Source organism: Acartia tonsa, chromosome 15, assembly GCF_053477335.1.
Source record: "Acartia tonsa isolate MP-2025a chromosome 15, ASM5347733v1, whole genome shotgun sequence".
Taxonomy (NCBI): Eukaryota; Metazoa; Arthropoda; class Copepoda; order Calanoida; family Acartiidae; genus Acartia; species Acartia tonsa.
In genome coordinates this window covers 24,708,209-24,725,668 of record NC_137274.1, presented here as the reverse complement: position 1 = coordinate 24,725,668, position 17,460 = coordinate 24,708,209, and the positions used below count along the sequence as shown (strand labels likewise).

At 36.3% G+C, this 17,460-nt stretch overlaps 1 protein-coding gene and 30 non-coding genes across 31 annotated transcripts in view; 18 read left to right on the top strand and 13 right to left on the bottom strand.

The window, feature by feature from the left end:
* The first annotated feature begins 168 nt into the window (after positions 1 to 168).
* On the top strand, positions 169 to 287 carry LOC145307722 (5S ribosomal RNA). The gene has a single exon (XR_013875592.1). It is a non-coding gene; the product is annotated as a 5S ribosomal RNA (ribosomal RNA).
* A 642-nt stretch (positions 288 to 929) lies between these two features.
* Positions 930 to 1,048, top strand: LOC145307795 (5S ribosomal RNA). The gene has a single exon (XR_013875664.1). It is a non-coding gene; the product is annotated as a 5S ribosomal RNA (ribosomal RNA).
* A 1,571-nt stretch (positions 1,049 to 2,619) lies between these two features.
* TRNAA-AGC (transfer RNA alanine (anticodon AGC)) lies at positions 2,620 to 2,692 on the top strand. Its single transcript has one exon. It is a non-coding gene; the product is annotated as a tRNA-Ala (tRNA).
* Positions 2,693 to 2,857: 165 nt separating this feature from the next.
* LOC145308585 (5S ribosomal RNA) lies at positions 2,858 to 2,976 on the top strand. Its single transcript, XR_013876408.1, has one exon. It is a non-coding gene; the product is annotated as a 5S ribosomal RNA (ribosomal RNA).
* Positions 2,977 to 3,063: 87 nt separating this feature from the next.
* Positions 3,064 to 3,182, top strand: LOC145308459 (5S ribosomal RNA). Its single transcript, XR_013876290.1, has one exon. It is a non-coding gene; the product is annotated as a 5S ribosomal RNA (ribosomal RNA).
* An 87-nt stretch (positions 3,183 to 3,269) lies between these two features.
* Positions 3,270 to 3,388, top strand: LOC145308631 (5S ribosomal RNA). Its single transcript, XR_013876454.1, has one exon. It is a non-coding gene; the product is annotated as a 5S ribosomal RNA (ribosomal RNA).
* Positions 3,389 to 3,454: 66 nt separating this feature from the next.
* Positions 3,455 to 3,525, bottom strand: TRNAG-GCC (transfer RNA glycine (anticodon GCC)). Its single transcript has one exon. It is a non-coding gene; the product is annotated as a tRNA-Gly (tRNA).
* A 418-nt stretch (positions 3,526 to 3,943) lies between these two features.
* On the bottom strand, positions 3,944 to 4,061 carry LOC145308086 (U5 spliceosomal RNA). The gene has a single exon (XR_013875917.1). It is a non-coding gene; the product is annotated as a U5 spliceosomal RNA (small nuclear RNA).
* A 329-nt stretch (positions 4,062 to 4,390) lies between these two features.
* On the bottom strand, positions 4,391 to 4,582 carry LOC145308034 (U2 spliceosomal RNA). The gene has a single exon (XR_013875868.1). It is a non-coding gene; the product is annotated as a U2 spliceosomal RNA (small nuclear RNA).
* Positions 4,583 to 4,849: 267 nt separating this feature from the next.
* Positions 4,850 to 5,014, bottom strand: LOC145307944 (U1 spliceosomal RNA). Its single transcript, XR_013875787.1, has one exon. It is a non-coding gene; the product is annotated as a U1 spliceosomal RNA (small nuclear RNA).
* A 707-nt stretch (positions 5,015 to 5,721) lies between these two features.
* On the top strand, positions 5,722 to 5,840 carry LOC145308563 (5S ribosomal RNA). Its single transcript, XR_013876387.1, has one exon. It is a non-coding gene; the product is annotated as a 5S ribosomal RNA (ribosomal RNA).
* A 1,159-nt stretch (positions 5,841 to 6,999) lies between these two features.
* Positions 7,000 to 7,072, top strand: TRNAM-CAU (transfer RNA methionine (anticodon CAU)). The gene has a single exon. It is a non-coding gene; the product is annotated as a tRNA-Met (tRNA).
* Positions 7,073 to 7,316: 244 nt separating this feature from the next.
* TRNAR-UCU (transfer RNA arginine (anticodon UCU)) lies at positions 7,317 to 7,389 on the bottom strand. The gene has a single exon. It is a non-coding gene; the product is annotated as a tRNA-Arg (tRNA).
* A 300-nt stretch (positions 7,390 to 7,689) lies between these two features.
* TRNAD-GUC (transfer RNA aspartic acid (anticodon GUC)) lies at positions 7,690 to 7,761 on the bottom strand. The gene has a single exon. It is a non-coding gene; the product is annotated as a tRNA-Asp (tRNA).
* A 75-nt stretch (positions 7,762 to 7,836) lies between these two features.
* On the bottom strand, positions 7,837 to 7,909 carry TRNAK-UUU (transfer RNA lysine (anticodon UUU)). The gene has a single exon. It is a non-coding gene; the product is annotated as a tRNA-Lys (tRNA).
* Positions 7,910 to 8,109: 200 nt separating this feature from the next.
* Positions 8,110 to 8,228, top strand: LOC145307721 (5S ribosomal RNA). Its single transcript, XR_013875591.1, has one exon. It is a non-coding gene; the product is annotated as a 5S ribosomal RNA (ribosomal RNA).
* A 642-nt stretch (positions 8,229 to 8,870) lies between these two features.
* LOC145307794 (5S ribosomal RNA) lies at positions 8,871 to 8,989 on the top strand. The gene has a single exon (XR_013875663.1). It is a non-coding gene; the product is annotated as a 5S ribosomal RNA (ribosomal RNA).
* Positions 8,990 to 10,560: 1,571 nt separating this feature from the next.
* TRNAA-AGC (transfer RNA alanine (anticodon AGC)) lies at positions 10,561 to 10,633 on the top strand. Its single transcript has one exon. It is a non-coding gene; the product is annotated as a tRNA-Ala (tRNA).
* A 165-nt stretch (positions 10,634 to 10,798) lies between these two features.
* Positions 10,799 to 10,917, top strand: LOC145308584 (5S ribosomal RNA). The gene has a single exon (XR_013876407.1). It is a non-coding gene; the product is annotated as a 5S ribosomal RNA (ribosomal RNA).
* Positions 10,918 to 11,004: 87 nt separating this feature from the next.
* LOC145308458 (5S ribosomal RNA) lies at positions 11,005 to 11,123 on the top strand. The gene has a single exon (XR_013876289.1). It is a non-coding gene; the product is annotated as a 5S ribosomal RNA (ribosomal RNA).
* Positions 11,124 to 11,210: 87 nt separating this feature from the next.
* On the top strand, positions 11,211 to 11,329 carry LOC145308630 (5S ribosomal RNA). The gene has a single exon (XR_013876453.1). It is a non-coding gene; the product is annotated as a 5S ribosomal RNA (ribosomal RNA).
* A 66-nt stretch (positions 11,330 to 11,395) lies between these two features.
* Positions 11,396 to 11,466, bottom strand: TRNAG-GCC (transfer RNA glycine (anticodon GCC)). The gene has a single exon. It is a non-coding gene; the product is annotated as a tRNA-Gly (tRNA).
* Positions 11,467 to 11,884: 418 nt separating this feature from the next.
* LOC145308085 (U5 spliceosomal RNA) lies at positions 11,885 to 12,002 on the bottom strand. Its single transcript, XR_013875916.1, has one exon. It is a non-coding gene; the product is annotated as a U5 spliceosomal RNA (small nuclear RNA).
* Positions 12,003 to 12,331: 329 nt separating this feature from the next.
* Positions 12,332 to 12,523, bottom strand: LOC145308033 (U2 spliceosomal RNA). Its single transcript, XR_013875867.1, has one exon. It is a non-coding gene; the product is annotated as a U2 spliceosomal RNA (small nuclear RNA).
* A 267-nt stretch (positions 12,524 to 12,790) lies between these two features.
* Positions 12,791 to 12,955, bottom strand: LOC145307943 (U1 spliceosomal RNA). Its single transcript, XR_013875786.1, has one exon. It is a non-coding gene; the product is annotated as a U1 spliceosomal RNA (small nuclear RNA).
* A 707-nt stretch (positions 12,956 to 13,662) lies between these two features.
* Positions 13,663 to 13,781, top strand: LOC145308562 (5S ribosomal RNA). Its single transcript, XR_013876386.1, has one exon. It is a non-coding gene; the product is annotated as a 5S ribosomal RNA (ribosomal RNA).
* Positions 13,782 to 15,256: 1,475 nt separating this feature from the next.
* On the bottom strand, positions 15,257 to 15,329 carry TRNAR-UCU (transfer RNA arginine (anticodon UCU)). Its single transcript has one exon. It is a non-coding gene; the product is annotated as a tRNA-Arg (tRNA).
* Positions 15,330 to 15,774: 445 nt separating this feature from the next.
* On the bottom strand, positions 15,775 to 15,847 carry TRNAK-UUU (transfer RNA lysine (anticodon UUU)). The gene has a single exon. It is a non-coding gene; the product is annotated as a tRNA-Lys (tRNA).
* Positions 15,848 to 16,048: 201 nt separating this feature from the next.
* On the top strand, positions 16,049 to 16,167 carry LOC145307720 (5S ribosomal RNA). The gene has a single exon (XR_013875590.1). It is a non-coding gene; the product is annotated as a 5S ribosomal RNA (ribosomal RNA).
* Positions 16,168 to 16,575: 408 nt separating this feature from the next.
* Positions 16,576 to 17,460, top strand: part of LOC145307034 (uncharacterized) — a 22,689-nt gene continuing 21,804 nt past the window's right edge. Inside the window, exon 1 of the mRNA XM_080149373.1 lies at positions 16,576 to 16,610. The gene's annotated coding sequence lies outside the window, so the exon portion shown is untranslated. The remainder of the gene's footprint in view (positions 16,611 to 17,460) is intronic.
* LOC145307792 (5S ribosomal RNA) lies at positions 16,809 to 16,927 on the top strand. The gene has a single exon (XR_013875661.1). It is a non-coding gene; the product is annotated as a 5S ribosomal RNA (ribosomal RNA).

Genomic DNA, 17,460 nt, shown 5'->3' with positions numbered 1-17,460 from the left:
TGTCTCACCAGATGGCAGCAGCATTTTAGTTCATGGTAGGCTTGGTTTTCTCTCTGTTTATTTTTGGTTAAGTGCAACCTGAGTTGTATAGAATAAATCATCCCTCCATAATTTTCCTGTATTGTAGCATTTTGCATTTAGCATATGTCACATTTTCCAAAGTTAAATGTCTACGGCCATACCATGTTGAAAGCACCAGCTCTCGTCCGATCACTGAAGTTAAGCAACATTGGGCCAAGTTAGTACTTGGATGGGTGACCGCCTGGGAATACTTGGTGTCGTAGGCAAATCTTTTCATCCTTTTTTATAAGTTGAGAAAAAAAAATACCAAAGTGTGAAAAATGTAAACCAGCACAGCAAGAGACAACTGCTTATGCTTATTTTTTACACTTAAAGCCCTTATACAATGCAACCACTATGATATAATATGTAGTTACTGTTTTTGTCACCAGATGGCAGCTCTATTTAGTTCCCAGTTAGGCTTAGTTTTCTCCGTGTTGAGGCATGAGTTTTGGGTTGACAACTATTATTGTTCGATAAAATGAAATCTTTCAGTACTACACATACCTGTTTGGATTAATATTTTAGTTACCTTGTGCTTGTATTTTATGAAAATTAACTTTTCTGGTCGGACCTTCAACAAATATCAAAATAATATGGTTGTCCAAGTAACCTTACATCATTGTCTAAAACGACCAAGCTAATATTGCTTGATTCACTTCTACAAGAGGTGTGTATCACCTTGAGTCCGCTCGGGTTGGGTGTCTGTCTTAGTCAGTCACAAATATCTTTATTCAGGGTTAAAGAGAACTCACTAATCACTGGAAACCAATCTAGAACTTAGAATCATTTACCGTAGATACCTGTACGTATTTTCTCTTGGTAATGCATTTACCATTTAGTTTATGCCACACTTTCCTTTGATAAATGTCTACGGCCATACCATGTTGAAAGCACCAGTTCTTGACCGATCACTGAAGTTAAGCAACATTGGGCCAAGCTAGTACTTGGATGGGTGACCGCCTGGGAATACTTGGTGTCGTAGGCTTTAACATTTTATCCATATTTCAAAATTTGTCTCTTTTTCTTCCTTGTCCGTAGATTCCTGTACTGTTGAGCGTTTTGCATTCATTTCACGCCACATTTTCTCTTCGTAATGCATTTTGCATTTAATTTTTGCCACATTTTCCGTTGATATATGTCTACGGCCATACCATGTTGAAAGCACCAGTTCTCGTCCGATTTTCGTGATTAAAAGTCAAGAAGTTTTTGTTTAAAAATTAACAATAAGAAAGCTTTTTTCTCTATTGATATTTTGATTTTAAATGTTTTGATTTGCTTTCTTTTTAATTTTGATGGATCATTTATAATGATTACAAGAAATTGGGTAAATTTACCCCCAAAACAATTTAGTACCTAGTCAATATTTAGATTTTTTCTCGAGGCAAAGAATTTAAATTTAAAATAATCACGAAACCTATCTATAGTTTATATTTTGCATGAAATTGTATTTCATGATATTGCTGAATTTATTTAACTTTTTATTTATATAAATTATTTATATTTATTCATTTATGTTTCTAAATATGGTTTAAAAGCATATTTCATTATGATTATTACCGAATTTTAATTTTTATTGAGTAGTGTAATTCAAAACTTGTTTGACAGGTTTCCTAGATTTACTCAAATTTATTAATTTTAATCTAAAATTTTCAAGTAAACTTAAAGTATTAATATTATACTTCGTAATTTTAACAAAAGTTTATGAATTTTAATTATTTTATTGGTTTATTTTTGTTTTCAAAGTTTTTTTTTGTTTTATTTTTGATTACTTAATTTCATAGATTAAGACAAAAAATGCATAGTTAAATAATTATTTCATTTTATTTACAGATTTTGCAAATTACAATATATATTTATCACTTTCTAATAATTTCATTTTAAAAGTAAAATTTTCGCCTAGATATTTAAATTTTATTGATTTAAATTTAAAGTTTTATTTAGGATTTATAGTTTGAATCATCTTTACAAAGGTGATATTTAATAATTAGAAAAAGGAAGGCAATGAATTTTGCTGCATATATTTTCATTCTATTTCGGTTTTATGCAAATAAAATGTGGCCTTTTCATTTCCTTGCTTATTTGGTTGACTTGACCAATATAAAGTAGGGTACATTGGTGTATCCATTTAATGATTACATATTTTTGGAGTAAAAATTCAATTTTCGGGTTTTTTCTCCACAGAAGAGATATCATTATGTTCTTCTGCTATATTTTTTGTTTTATGGTTCTTGCAAAAAAGATAATTTGCAGTGATTTTATCTTTTTGCAAGAATTATATATTTTTTTTCATCATTTGTATACATATTGTAACTTTAAAAGCCCTTATTGTGGGTTCACTTTTAATAAAACTCTGTAGCGCTTTGGATGAATAAATTTTAAAAGAAAAAAATCACTGTAGTTAAGCAACATTGGGCCAAGTTAGTACTTGGATGGGTGACCGCCTGGGAATACTTGGTGTCGTAGGCTCTAACATTTTATCCATATTTCAAATTTGTCTCTTTTTCTTTCTTGTCCAAGAGAAATTTCTAATCACTGAGAACATAAGGTGAAACCCAAGGGGATGTAGCTCAGATGGTAGAGCGCTCGCTTAGCATGCGAGAGGTACGGGGATCGATACCCCGCATCTCCAAGTATCATTTTTCCCCCGTACTACACAAGCACCAAACAAAAAAATAAACACACAAAGAAAAACAAAAGTCTGAAAATTTAAACCAGTAAAACTTTAAACCTTTTTGTTGCATTAGAATGTTATTTAATAAACCAGAAGTTAGTAGAGCATTCCCTCAGAGTAAATGTCTACGGCCATACCATGTTGAAAGCACCAGTTCTCGTCTGATCACTGAAGTTAAGCAACATTGGGCCAAGTTAGTACTTGGATGGGTGACCGCCTGGGAATACTTGGTGTCGTAGGTTCAATATTTTTGGAATTTTGACCCAACCAATCCTAGCCCAAACCTAACTAAACCTCACACAAGTTTGAAAATCATGTTGTCACTTTATGTCTACGGCCATACCATGTTGAAAGCACCAGTTCTCGTCCGATCACTGAAGTTAAGCAACATTGGGCCAAGTTAGTACTTGGATGGGTGACCGCCTGGGAATACTTGGTGTCGTAGGTTCAATATTTTTGGAATTTTGACCCAACCAATCCTAGCCCAAACCTAACTAAACCTCACACAAGTTTGAAAATCATGTTGTCACTTTATGTCTACGGCCATACCATGTTGAAAGCACCAGTTCTCGTCCGATCACTGAAGTTAAGCAACATTGGGCCAAGTTAGTACTTGGATGGGTGACCGCCTGGGAACACTTGGTGTTGTAAACTCTACATCTTTCTTTCTTATCTTGTCACTGAAAACAGAAAAGTTGTGTTAACGTAGAAAATAATTGCTGCAACGTCCGGGAATCGAACCCGGGCCGCTCGCGTGGCAGGCGAGCATTCTACCACTGAACCAACGTTGCTGGTATGCTCTTTGGCTATTCGTATAACCCAACCCCTTGCTGAAAATCATTATTCAGAAATCTGTCAATTTATAACCCAAATACAGATTGATATAGCTTTACACCTGAGTATGACTTGCTGTAAGTAGACTTTGGCAGTAGGTAAGGACTTTCTTCAGCCCGGCAAGACAATATCTGAGTGATCCTTGGTTCACTTGTACACACCTTTTAGTGAAGTGAATCAAGCAAGTATAGCTTGGTCAGTTTAGACAAATGGTAACTGCAATTTTAGCCATTCCTACCGTAGGCTATTTGTCAGCATGGTTGGCCAGTTTTATTTTTACAAATTTGAAGTGGTTGGTTGGAGATGAATGGTTTTGTGGTAAACACATCCTGACATCCTGTCCCTACATGCCTGTTGTAATATGATTCTTTAAGTGGGCTCTCTCATGGAAAGCCTTCAGATAAATTGGATGTAATTCCAATATGATCCACTTACACGGAAATCTTTAGTAAAAGGCGAAAGATTTATTCGTGCTGTAGGTAGATCCTGGACATGCTCAAACAACACAAATAGCTCCATATCCTTGGCAGCTGTTAGGCTTGTTCCATTGACCAATCTAATGTAGTTGTCAGCAAAGACATGTAGAGATTGTGTCAAAGTTCAGCTTATTCACCAAAAAAACACAAGCCCCTAGAATAACTTGAGGCGGAAAATTATCCATTAAATGACATTCAACTTTAGGGGTTTGCACCACCTAGCATTAAAACATTGAACTACATGAAGGAAGTGGAGCCATTGTGCTTTTGGCAGCATGCTTTTTGACTTGTGCAAACTTGATACAGGTTGTACACAATGTATTGAGTGGTCCAGTTTAGAAGTGGGGACAAGTGGGCCGATCCTGGTGGTACTGCAATACCAAGCCAACCCGTGATAAGGCTGGAGCAAGCTCCAAGTCCTTATCCCCTAACAAAAATGAGTTTAATATCGAAGGGGACACATGGTCCCCGTATCAGATATTAAGCTGATATGAACAGATACTACACTTTGATCTTAGCCAAAAGGCCGAGAAGCGATGCCGAAGAATAGTTCCAGTATGCTACCTTAGAGTCATAACCTGACTATTGTACTGTCTGGCAAAAGATTAGCATGCAGGCTGCCTAATCATTGTTAGAGAGAGTATAGTCAATCTGCCTAGTTCAAAGCAAAGACTTTACTTTAAATTGGGCTCCGATAGAAGCCTTTTTCTGGCCAACTACACAAACTTTAGCAACTCCTAATGAGTGAAATTTGAACTAGATGGTTAAGTTACACATTCTAATTCAGTTGTCTGTTCTGTATTTATTAGGGGATGCGCGAACGCAGTCCCCAACTACCAAAAATTGTGCGTTCGAGTTACCCACATTTGGGGTAATCGTAGGGGTCAGCCATGCCTGAGTGCAATGGCACAGCCTCACCCTAGAGGAACCACCTTAGTGTTCATGGTTAACCTCCACGCCAGGTAAGTATGAGAGTAGGAGTCGATTTCAGTGTATGGGTGACAAAGACTATAGATATTTTGCTGACCAGCTCCACGACTTCACACAAAACATGATTCAGTTGAAGTGTCCCCTCAGAAATGCTATATTTATACTTTTTCAAATAGTTGGTGACATACTTTGTTGATGAAACCTTCGGTAGGAGGTCTTCCATTGAAACAAATGCGACACCTAGAGGCCAAATTATTGGCTACATAATATACATGATTGCTACTTTACAGGTTACTAGTGGCTTTAGGGGGGGGATTTTTTTTGTTTTTGGGAGGGTTGGGGGTGTCCCACACCCCCAAGAAAATAGCTTAAAACCACCGCAGGACCAATAGGTATATACCCTGAAGAGTAGAATCCATTCGGTTCAGTGGTTACCGAGATCTTAAGGGACAGACAGACATCGTTCTGCTTTGTATTACAGATGCATCCTAATTACCAATAGTGAGCTATCATCAGCTCTGACAGAAATAGCATTACAGTTCACACTGCAACCACAGGATCAATACACACCTCTTAATGAAGTGGATCAAGCAAATTTAGCTTGGTCAGTTTAGACAAATACAAGACGCAAACTGTCACTTGTTATAACAAGATTACCAAGAGTTAGCACTGGTTGCAACGCAACGAACCAAACAGAAGGATGGTATGGTAATATCCACATAACAATGTGAAAATGCTTTATCAAATGTCTACGGCCATACCATGTTAAAAGCACCAGTTCTCGTCCGATCACTGAAGTTAAGCAACATTGGGCCAAGTTAGTACTTGGATGGGTGACCGCCTGGGAATACTTGGTGTCGTAGACTTAACATTTTTGGAATTTTGACCCAAACAATCCTAGCCCAAACCTAACTAAACCCCACACAATTAATGTCTACGGCCATACCATGTTGAAAGCACCAGTTCTCGTCCGATCACTGAAGTTAATCAACATTGGGCAAACAAAATTTAGCATTTATGCTAAATTTTGTTTGCTTAAATAACATTCTATTGCAACAAAAAGGTGATGTTAGCAAATAATTTCTTGAATAAAATCATAAAACGTTATTTCATTTAATTTTCATTTTTTCACTGTTGTGTTTTTATTTGACATTAAAAATAAAAATCATAAAAAATCTTCCAAATCAAAGAGAAAAAATCTTTGAATTATTGGTCAATTTAAGTTCAAAGATTTTTTTATTGTAAAAAGTTAATTTTTTAAAAATATTTTAGAAAAAAATCTTCTAACAAAAAAAAATTTTCATAATCCAAGATGGCGTCAATACATGTAAAATAATATTTTTAAAACAAAAAATTAAAACTTGAATATCTTTTTTCACAGATTGAATTTCAAAAATCGGTCTGACAGTTTTTCCAAAGTCAGTATGATCTATTGAATGAAAAAGGTTTGAAACTGATAGAACATTTCTTTATACTAAAATATATTTTTTCTCCTGTTTTTTCCCACACTTCCAAAAAATGAAATTCAATTAAAAATTAAATTGTTCTCACGTTAAAAAAATTTTCTCACGGGTCCAAAAAATGAATTTAAATGAAAATCATATGTACCATTTAAATCAAAATGAATGGTTCCCACATTCTAAAAATTTTCCCACGCTTGACATTCTTGAAAAATGCTAAATAAATGGACATTTAAACAAACCAAAGATCGCGTTTTTTGCAATGGAATGTGTTTTGTAAAAATCTTTGAAACTTTGGATTTATACACCACGGAAACTTGTTACATAGAGTAAACAGCTTTATTGCCCTCTGCTTTTCTTTAAGTGTGCTAGTTACTAGGCAAATATGTATTTGTGGTTTTCACTTTGGCGTACATAATAATATTGTAAAAAAAGCGTCAGTGGTATAGTGGTGAGCATAGCTGCCTTCCAAGCAGTTGACCCGGGTTTGATTCCCGGCTGACGCATTTTCATCTCATTTCATTTTGTACATTCAAAAAGAGTAGTAATCCTGTACTGCCAACAAGCCTCCGTAGCGCAGTAGGCAGCGCGTCAGTCTCATAATCTGAAGGCCGTGAGTTCGAGCCTCACCGGGGGCAGGCAAACACTTTTTCATCTCCTGGTTGTGTTTTGAAAAATAGTTTTGTCAGAAGTGGGATTCAAACCCACGCCCTCATCGAGGACCAGAATTCTCACAACCACTCTCTATCAGAGAGCAAGGAAGTTGTCCTTGAGTCTGGCACCTTAGACCACTCGGCCATCCTGACTGCTAATATAGTGTTCACGGATTAAGAAATTCCATGTTTTGATAACCCAAAAAGGTTAGCCAAAATGCAATGTTAGCATCCCATCTGGGGATCGAACCCAGGACCTTTGGATTAGAAGTCCAACGCGCTATCCTCTGCGCTAATGGGACTTGGTAAGAGAAAAGAAAATAGTAGCATTTGTTGACATAAAACATTATGGAAGGCAAGAAAAAGAAAATCAAGTAGAGAAGAAAAAAAGCATGTAGTTTTTGCATTGTGCTAATACTTATACATATCATCTCAATCAGGCCCGTTAGCTCAGTTGGTTAGAGCGTTGTGCTAATAACGCAAAGGTTGCGGGTTCGATCCCCCTACCGGCCAGCTAATACTTTTACCAAATTGAACAGTTTGCAGTGGCGGAAATATTTAACGGAAAAAAAAAGAAATTTCACAAGGTTGAAAAATTATCTCTCCCCGACCGGGAATCGAACCCGGGCCTTCCACGTGACAGGCGGAGATCCTCACCACTAGACTATCGAGGAATTCTTATTGACCAGCTATTTTCTAGTCTCTACGTACGTATCACACTGATTGGAGACTTGAACAAAAAATGAGAGCGCCCGAGCAGGGGCTCGAACCCTGGACCGTTAGGTTAAAAGCCTAACGCTCTACCGACTGAGCTACCCGGGCATCATGCTTATTTAAAATTACAGTAACAAAATTGTCTCACCAGATGGCAGCAGCATTTTAGTTCATGGTAGGCTTGGTTTTCTCTCTGTTTATTTTTGGTTAAGTGCAACCTGAGTTGTATAGAATAAATCATCCCTCCATAATTTTCCTGTATTGTAGCATTTTGCATTTAGCATATGTCACATTTTCCAAAGTTAAATGTCTACGGCCATACCATGTTGAAAGCACCAGCTCTCGTCCGATCACTGAAGTTAAGCAACATTGGGCCAAGTTAGTACTTGGATGGGTGACCGCCTGGGAATACTTGGTGTCGTAGGCAAATCTTTTCATCCTTTTTTATAAGTTGAGAAAAAAAAATACCAAAGTGTGAAAAATGTAAACCAGCACAGCAAGAGACAACTGCTTATGCTTATTTTTTACACTTAAAGCCCTTATACAATGCAACCACTATGATATAATATGTAGTTACTGTTTTTGTCACCAGATGGCAGCTCTATTTAGTTCCCAGTTAGGCTTAGTTTTCTCCGTGTTGAGGCATGAGTTTTGGGTTGACAACTATTATTGTTCGATAAAATGAAATCTTTCAGTACTACACATACCTGTTTGGATTAATATTTTAGTTACCTTGTGCTTGTATTTTATGAAAATTAACTTTTCTGGTCGGACCTTCAACAAATATCAAAATAATATGGTTGTCCAAGTAACCTTACATCATTGTCTAAAACGACCAAGCTAATATTGCTTGATTCACTTCTACAAGAGGTGTGTATCACCTTGAGTCCGCTCGGGTTGGGTGTCTGTCTTAGTCAGTCACAAATATCTTTATTCAGGGTTAAAGAGAACTCACTAATCACTGGAAACCAATCTAGAACTTAGAATCATTTACCGTAGATACCTGTACGTATTTTCTCTTGGTAATGCATTTTCCATTTAGTTTATGCCACACTTTCCTTTGATAAATGTCTACGGCCATACCATGTTGAAAGCACCAGTTCTTGACCGATCACTGAAGTTAAGCAACATTGGGCCAAGCTAGTACTTGGATGGGTGACCGCCTGGGAATACTTGGTGTCGTAGGCTTTAACATTTTATCCATATTTCAAAATTTGTCTCTTTTTCTTCCTTGTCCGTAGATTCCTGTACTGTTGAGCGTTTTGCATTCATTTCACGCCACATTTTCTCTTCGTAATGCATTTTGCATTTAATTTTTGCCACATTTTCCGTTGATATATGTCTACGGCCATACCATGTTGAAAGCACCAGTTCTCGTCCGATTTTCGTGATTAAAAGTCAAGAAGTTTTTGTTTAAAAATTAACAATAAGAAAGCTTTTTTCTCTATTGATATTTTGATTTTAAATGTTTTGATTTGCTTTCTTTTTAATTTTGATGGATCATTTATAATGATTACAAGAAATTGGGTAAATTTACCCCCAAAACAATTTAGTACCTAGTCAATATTTAGATTTTTTCTCGAGGCAAAGAATTTAAATTTAAAATAATCACGAAACCTATCTATAGTTTATATTTTGCATGAAATTGTATTTCATGATATTGCTGAATTTATTTAACTTTTTATTTATATAAATTATTTATATTTATTCATTTATGTTTCTAAATATGGTTTAAAAGCATATTTCATTATGATTATTACCGAATTTTAATTTTTATTGAGTAGTGTAATTCAAAACTTGTTTGACAGGTTTCCTAGATTTACTCAAATTTATTAATTTTAATCTAAAATTTTCAAGTAAACTTAAAGTATTAATATTATACTTCGTAATTTTAACAAAAGTTTATGAATTTTAATTATTTTATTGGTTTATTTTTGTTTTCAAAGTTTTTTTTTGTTTTATTTTTGATTACTTAATTTCATAGATTAAGACAAAAAATGCATAGTTAAATAATTATTTCATTTTATTTACAGATTTTGCAAATTACAATATATATTTATCACTTTCTAATAATTTCATTTTAAAAGTAAAATTTTCGCCTAGATATTTAAATTTTATTGATTTAAATTTAAAGTTTTATTTAGGATTTATAGTTTGAATCATCTTTACAAAGGTGATATTTAATAATTAGAAAAAGGAAGGCAATGAATTTTGCTGCATATATTTTCATTCTATTTCGGTTTTATGCAAATAAAATGTGGCCTTTTCATTTCCTTGCTTATTTGGTTGACTTGACCAATATAAAGTAGGGTACATTGGTGTATCCATTTAATGATTACATATTTTTGGAGTAAAAATTCAATTTTCGGGTTTTTTCTCCACAGAAGAGATATCATTATGTTCTTCTGCTATATTTTTTGTTTTATGGTTCTTGCAAAAAAGATAATTTGCAGTGATTTTATCTTTTTGCAAGAATTATATATTTTTTTTCATCATTTGTATACATATTGTAACTTTAAAAGCCCTTATTGTGGGTTCACTTTTAATAAAACTCTGTAGCGCTTTGGATGAATAAATTTTAAAAGAAAAAAATCACTGTAGTTAAGCAACATTGGGCCAAGTTAGTACTTGGATGGGTGACCGCCTGGGAATACTTGGTGTCGTAGGCTCTAACATTTTATCCATATTTCAAATTTGTCTCTTTTTCTTTCTTGTCCAAGAGAAATTTCTAATCACTGAGAACATAAGGTGAAACCCAAGGGGATGTAGCTCAGATGGTAGAGCGCTCGCTTAGCATGCGAGAGGTACGGGGATCGATACCCCGCATCTCCAAGTATCATTTTTCCCCCGTACTACACAAGCACCAAACAAAAAAATAAACACACAAAGAAAAACAAAAGTCTGAAAATTTAAACCAGTAAAACTTTAAACCTTTTTGTTGCATTAGAATGTTATTTAATAAACCAGAAGTTAGTAGAGCATTCCCTCAGAGTAAATGTCTACGGCCATACCATGTTGAAAGCACCAGTTCTCGTCTGATCACTGAAGTTAAGCAACATTGGGCCAAGTTAGTACTTGGATGGGTGACCGCCTGGGAATACTTGGTGTCGTAGGTTCAATATTTTTGGAATTTTGACCCAACCAATCCTAGCCCAAACCTAACTAAACCTCACACAAGTTTGAAAATCATGTTGTCACTTTATGTCTACGGCCATACCATGTTGAAAGCACCAGTTCTCGTCCGATCACTGAAGTTAAGCAACATTGGGCCAAGTTAGTACTTGGATGGGTGACCGCCTGGGAATACTTGGTGTCGTAGGTTCAATATTTTTGGAATTTTGACCCAACCAATCCTAGCCCAAACCTAACTAAACCTCACACAAGTTTGAAAATCATGTTGTCACTTTATGTCTACGGCCATACCATGTTGAAAGCACCAGTTCTCGTCCGATCACTGAAGTTAAGCAACATTGGGCCAAGTTAGTACTTGGATGGGTGACCGCCTGGGAACACTTGGTGTTGTAAACTCTACATCTTTCTTTCTTATCTTGTCACTGAAAACAGAAAAGTTGTGTTAACGTAGAAAATAATTGCTGCAACGTCCGGGAATCGAACCCGGGCCGCTCGCGTGGCAGGCGAGCATTCTACCACTGAACCAACGTTGCTGGTATGCTCTTTGGCTATTCGTATAACCCAACCCCTTGCTGAAAATCATTATTCAGAAATCTGTCAATTTATAACCCAAATACAGATTGATATAGCTTTACACCTGAGTATGACTTGCTGTAAGTAGACTTTGGCAGTAGGTAAGGACTTTCTTCAGCCCGGCAAGACAATATCTGAGTGATCCTTGGTTCACTTGTACACACCTTTTAGTGAAGTGAATCAAGCAAGTATAGCTTGGTCAGTTTAGACAAATGGTAACTGCAATTTTAGCCATTCCTACCGTAGGCTATTTGTCAGCATGGTTGGCCAGTTTTATTTTTACAAATTTGAAGTGGTTGGTTGGAGATGAATGGTTTTGTGGTAAACACATCCTGACATCCTGTCCCTACATGCCTGTTGTAATATGATTCTTTAAGTGGGCTCTCTCATGGAAAGCCTTCAGATAAATTGGATGTAATTCCAATATGATCCACTTACACGGAAATCTTTAGTAAAAGGCGAAAGATTTATTCGTGCTGTAGGTAGATCCTGGACATGCTCAAACAACACAAATAGCTCCATATCCTTGGCAGCTGTTAGGCTTGTTCCATTGACCAATCTAATGTAGTTGTCAGCAAAGACATGTAGAGATTGTGTCAAAGTTCAGCTTATTCACCAAAAAAACACAAGCCCCTAGAATAACTTGAGGCGGAAAATTATCCATTAAATGACATTCAACTTTAGGGGTTTGCACCACCTAGCATTAAAACATTGAACTACATGAAGGAAGTGGAGCCATTGTGCTTTTGGCAGCATGCTTTTTGACTTGTGCAAACTTGATACAGGTTGTACACAATGTATTGAGTGGTCCAGTTTAGAAGTGGGGACAAGTGGGCCGATCCTGGTGGTACTGCAATACCAAGCCAACCCGTGATAAGGCTGGAGCAAGCTCCAAGTCCTTATCCCCTAACAAAAATGAGTTTAATATCGAAGGGGACACATGGTCCCCGTATCAGATATTAAGCTGATATGAACAGATACTACACTTTGATCTTAGCCAAAAGGCCGAGAAGCGATGCCGAAGAATAGTTCCAGTATGCTACCTTAGAGTCATAACCTGACTATTGTACTGTCTGGCAAAAGATTAGCATGCAGGCTGCCTAATCATTGTTAGAGAGAGTATAGTCAATCTGCCTAGTTCAAAGCAAAGACTTTACTTTAAATTGGGCTCCGATAGAAGCCTTTTTCTGGCCAACTACACAAACTTTAGCAACTCCTAATGAGTGAAATTTGAACTAGATGGTTAAGTTACACATTCTAATTCAGTTGTCTGTTCTGTATTTATTAGGGGATGCGCGAACGCAGTCCCCAACTACCAAAAATTGTGCGTTCGAGTTACCCACATTTGGGGTAATCGTAGGGGTCAGCCATGCCTGAGTGCAATGGCACAGCCTCACCCTAGAGGAACCACCTTAGTGTTCATGGTTAACCTCCACGCCAGGTAAGTATGAGAGTAGGAGTCGATTTCAGTGTATGGGTGACAAAGACTATAGATATTTTGCTGACCAGCTCCACGACTTCACACAAAACATGATTCAGTTGAAGTGTCCCCTCAGAAATGCTATATTTATACTTTTTCAAATAGTTGGTGACATACTTTGTTGATGAAACCTTCGGTAGGAGGTCTTCCATTGAAACAAATGCGACACCTAGAGGCCAAATTATTGGCTACATAATATACATGATTGCTACTTTACAGGTTACTAGTGGCTTTAGGGGGGGGATTTTTTTTGTTTTTGGGAGGGTTGGGGGTGTCCCACACCCCCAAGAAAATAGCTTAAAACCACCGCAGGACCAATAGGTATATACCCTGAAGAGTAGAATCCATTCGGTTCAGTGGTTACCGAGATCTTAAGGGACAGACAGACATCGTTCTGCTTTGTATTACAGATGCATCCTAATTACCAATAGTGAGCTATCATCAGCTCTGACAGAAATAGCATTACAGTTCACACTGCAACCACAGGATCAATACACACCTCTTAATGAAGTGGATCAAGCAAATTTAGCTTGGTCAGTTTAGACAAATACAAGACGCAAACTGTCACTTGTTATAACAAGATTACCAAGAGTTAGCACTGGTTGCAACGCAACGAACCAAACAGAAGGATGGTATGGTAATATCCACATAACAATGTGAAAATGCTTTATCAAATGTCTACGGCCATACCATGTTAAAAGCACCAGTTCTCGTCCGATCACTGAAGTTAAGCAACATTGGGCCAAGTTAGTACTTGGATGGGTGACCGCCTGGGAATACTTGGTGTCGTAGACTTAACATTTTTGGAATTTTGACCCAAACAATCCTAGCCCAAACCTAACTAAACCCCACACAATTAATGTCTACGGCCATACCATGTTGAAAGCACCAGTTCTCGTCCGATCACTGAAGTTAATCAACATTGGGCAAACAAAATTTAGCATTTATGCTAAATTTTGTTTGCTTAAATAACATTCTATTGCAACAAAAAGGTGATGTTAGCAAATAATTTCTTGAATAAAATCATAAAACGTTATTTCATTTAATTTTCATTTTTTCACTGTTGTGTTTTTATTTGACATTAAAAATAAAAATCATAAAAAATCTTCCAAATCAAAGAGAAAAAATCTTTGAATTATTGGTCAATTTAAGTTCAAAGATTTTTTTATTGTAAAAAGTTAATTTTTTAAAAATATTTTAGAAAAAAATCTTCTAACAAAAAAAAATTTTCATAATCCAAGATGGCGTCAATACATGTAAAATAATATTTTTAAAACAAAAAATTAAAACTTGAATATCTTTTTTCACAGATTGAATTTCAAAAATCGGTCTGACAGTTTTTCCAAAGTCAGTATGATCTATTGAATGAAAAAGGTTTGAAACTGATAGAACATTTCTTTATACTAAAATATATTTTTTCTCCTGTTTTTTCCCACACTTCCAAAAAATGAAATTCAATTAAAAATTAAATTGTTCTCACGTTAAAAAAATTTTCTCACGGGTCCAAAAAATGAATTTAAATGAAAATCATATGTACCATTTAAATCAAAATGAATGGTTCCCACATTCTAAAAATTTTCCCACGCTTGACATTCTTGAAAAATGCTAAATAAATGGACATTTAAACAAACCAAAGATCGCGTTTTTGCAATGGAATGTGTTTTGTAAAAATCTTTGAAACTTTGGATTTATACACCACGGAAACTTGTTACATAGAGTAAACAGCTTTATTGCCCTCTGCTTTTCTTTAAGTGTGCTAGTTACTAGGCAAATATGTATTTGTGGTTTTCACTTTGGCGTACATAATAATATTGTAAAAAAAGCGTCAGTGGTATAGTGGTGAGCATAGCTGCCTTCCAAGCAGTTGACCCGGGTTTGATTCCCGGCTGACGCATTTTCATCTCATTTCATTTTGTACATTCAAAAAGAGTAGTAATCCTGTACTGCCAACAAGCCTCCGTAGCGCAGTAGGCAGCGCGTCAGTCTCATAATCTGAAGGCCGTGAGTTCGAGCCTCACCGGGGCAGGCAAACACTTTTTCATCTCCTGGTTGTGTTTTGAAAAATAGTTTTGTCAGAAGTGGGATTCAAACCCCACGCCCTCATCGAGGACCAGAATTCTCACAACCACTCTCTATCAGAGAGCAAGGAAGTTGTCCTTGAGTCTGGCACCTTAGACCACTCGGCCATCCTGACTGCTAATATAGTGTTCACGGATTAAGAAATTCCATGTTTTGATAAACCCAAAAAGGTTAGCCAAATGCAATGTTAGCATCCCATCTGGGGATCGAACCCAGGACCTTTGGATTAGAAGTCCAACGCGCTATCCTCTGCGCTAATGGGACTTGGTAAGAGAAAAGAAAATAGTAGCATTTGTTGACATAAAACATTATGGAAGGCAAGAAAAAGAAAATCAAGTAGAGAAGAAAAAAAGCATGTAGTTTTTGCATTGTGCTAATACTTATACATATCATCTCAATCAGGCCCGTTAGCTCAGTTGGTTAGAGCGTTGTGCTAATACGCAAAGGTTGCGGGGTCGATCCCCCTACCGGCCAGCTAATACTTTTACCAAATTGAACAGTTTGCAGTGGCGGAAATATTTAACGGAAAAAAAAGAAATTTCACAAGGTTGAAAAAATTATCTCTCCCCGGACCGGAATCGAACCCGGGCTTCCACGTGACAGGCGGAGATCCTCACCACTAGACTATCGAGGAATTCTTATTGACCAGCTATTTTCTAGTCTCTACGTACGTATCACACTGATTGGAGACTTGAACAAAAAATGAGAGCGCCCGAGCAGGGGCTCGAACCCTGGACCGTTAGGTTAAAAGCCTAACGCTCTACCGACTGAGCTACCCGGGCATCATGCTTATTTTAAAATTACAGTAACAAAATTGTCTCACCAGATGGCAGCAGCATTTTAGTTCATGGTAGGCTTGGTTTTCTCTCTGTTTATTTTTGGTTAAGTGCAACCTGAGTTGTATAGAATAAATCATCCCTCCATAATTTTCCTGTATTGTAGCATTTTGCATTTAGCATATGTCACATTTTCCAAAGTTAAATGTCTACGGCCATACCATGTTGAAAGCACCAGCTCTCGTCCGATCACTGAAGTTAAGCAACATTGGGCCAAGTTAGTACTTGGATGGGTGACCGCCTGGGAATACTTGGTGTCGTAGGCAAATCTTTTCATCCTTTTTTATAAGTTGAGAAAAAAAAATACCAAAGTGTGAAAAATGTAAACCAGCACAGCAAGAGACAACTGCTTATGCTTATTTTTTACACTTAAAGCCCTTATACAATGCAACCACTATGATATAATATGTAGTTACTGTTTTTGTCACCAGATGGCAGCTCTATTTAGTTCCCAGTTAGGCTTAGTTTTCTCCGTGTTGAGGCATGAGTTTTGGGTTGACAACTATTATTGTTCGATAAAATGAAATCTTTCAGTACTACACATACCTGTTTGGATTAATATTTTAGTTACCTTGTGCTTGTATTTTATGAAAATTAACTTTTCTGGTCGGACCTTCAACAAATATCAAAATAATATGGTTGTCCAAGTAACCTTACATCATTGTCTAAAACGACCAAGCTAATATTGCTTGATTCACTTCTACAAGAGGTGTGTATCACCTTGAGTCCGCTCGGGTTGGGTGTCTGTCTTAGTCAGTCACAAATATCTTTATTCAGGGTTAAAGAGAACTCACTAATCACTGGAAACCAATCTAGAACTTAGAATCATTTACCGTAGATACCTGTACGTATTTTCTCTTGGTAATGCATTTTCCATTTAGTTTATGCCACACTTTCCTTGATAAATGTCTACGGCCATACCATGTTGAAAGCACCAGTTCTTGACCGATCACTGAAGTTAAGCAACATTGGGCCAAGCTAGTACTTGGATGGGTGACCGCCTGGGAATACTTGGTGTCGTAGGCTTTAACATTTTATCCATATTTCAAAATTTGTCTCTTTTTCTTCCTTGTCCGTAGATTCCTGTACTGTTGAGCGTTTTGCATTCATTTCACGCCACATTTTCTCTTCGTAATGCATTTTGCATTTAATTTTTGCCACATTTTCCGTTGATATATGTCTACGGCCATACCATGTTGAAAGCACCAGTTCTCGTCCGATTTTCGTGATTAAAAGTCAAGAAGTTTTTGTTTAAAAATTAACAATAAGAAAGCTTTTTTCTCTATTGATATATTTTGATTTTAAATGTTTTGATTTGCTTTCTTTGTAATTTTGATGGATCATTTATAATGATTACAAGAAATTGGGTAAATTTACCCCCAAAACAATTTAGTACCTAGTCAATATTTAGATTTTTTCTCGAGGCAAAGAATTTAAATTTAAAATAATCACGAAACCTATCTATAGTTTATATTTTGCATGAAATTGGTATTTCATGATATTGCTGGAATTTAATTTAACTTTTTATTTATATAAATTATTTATATTTATTCATTTAT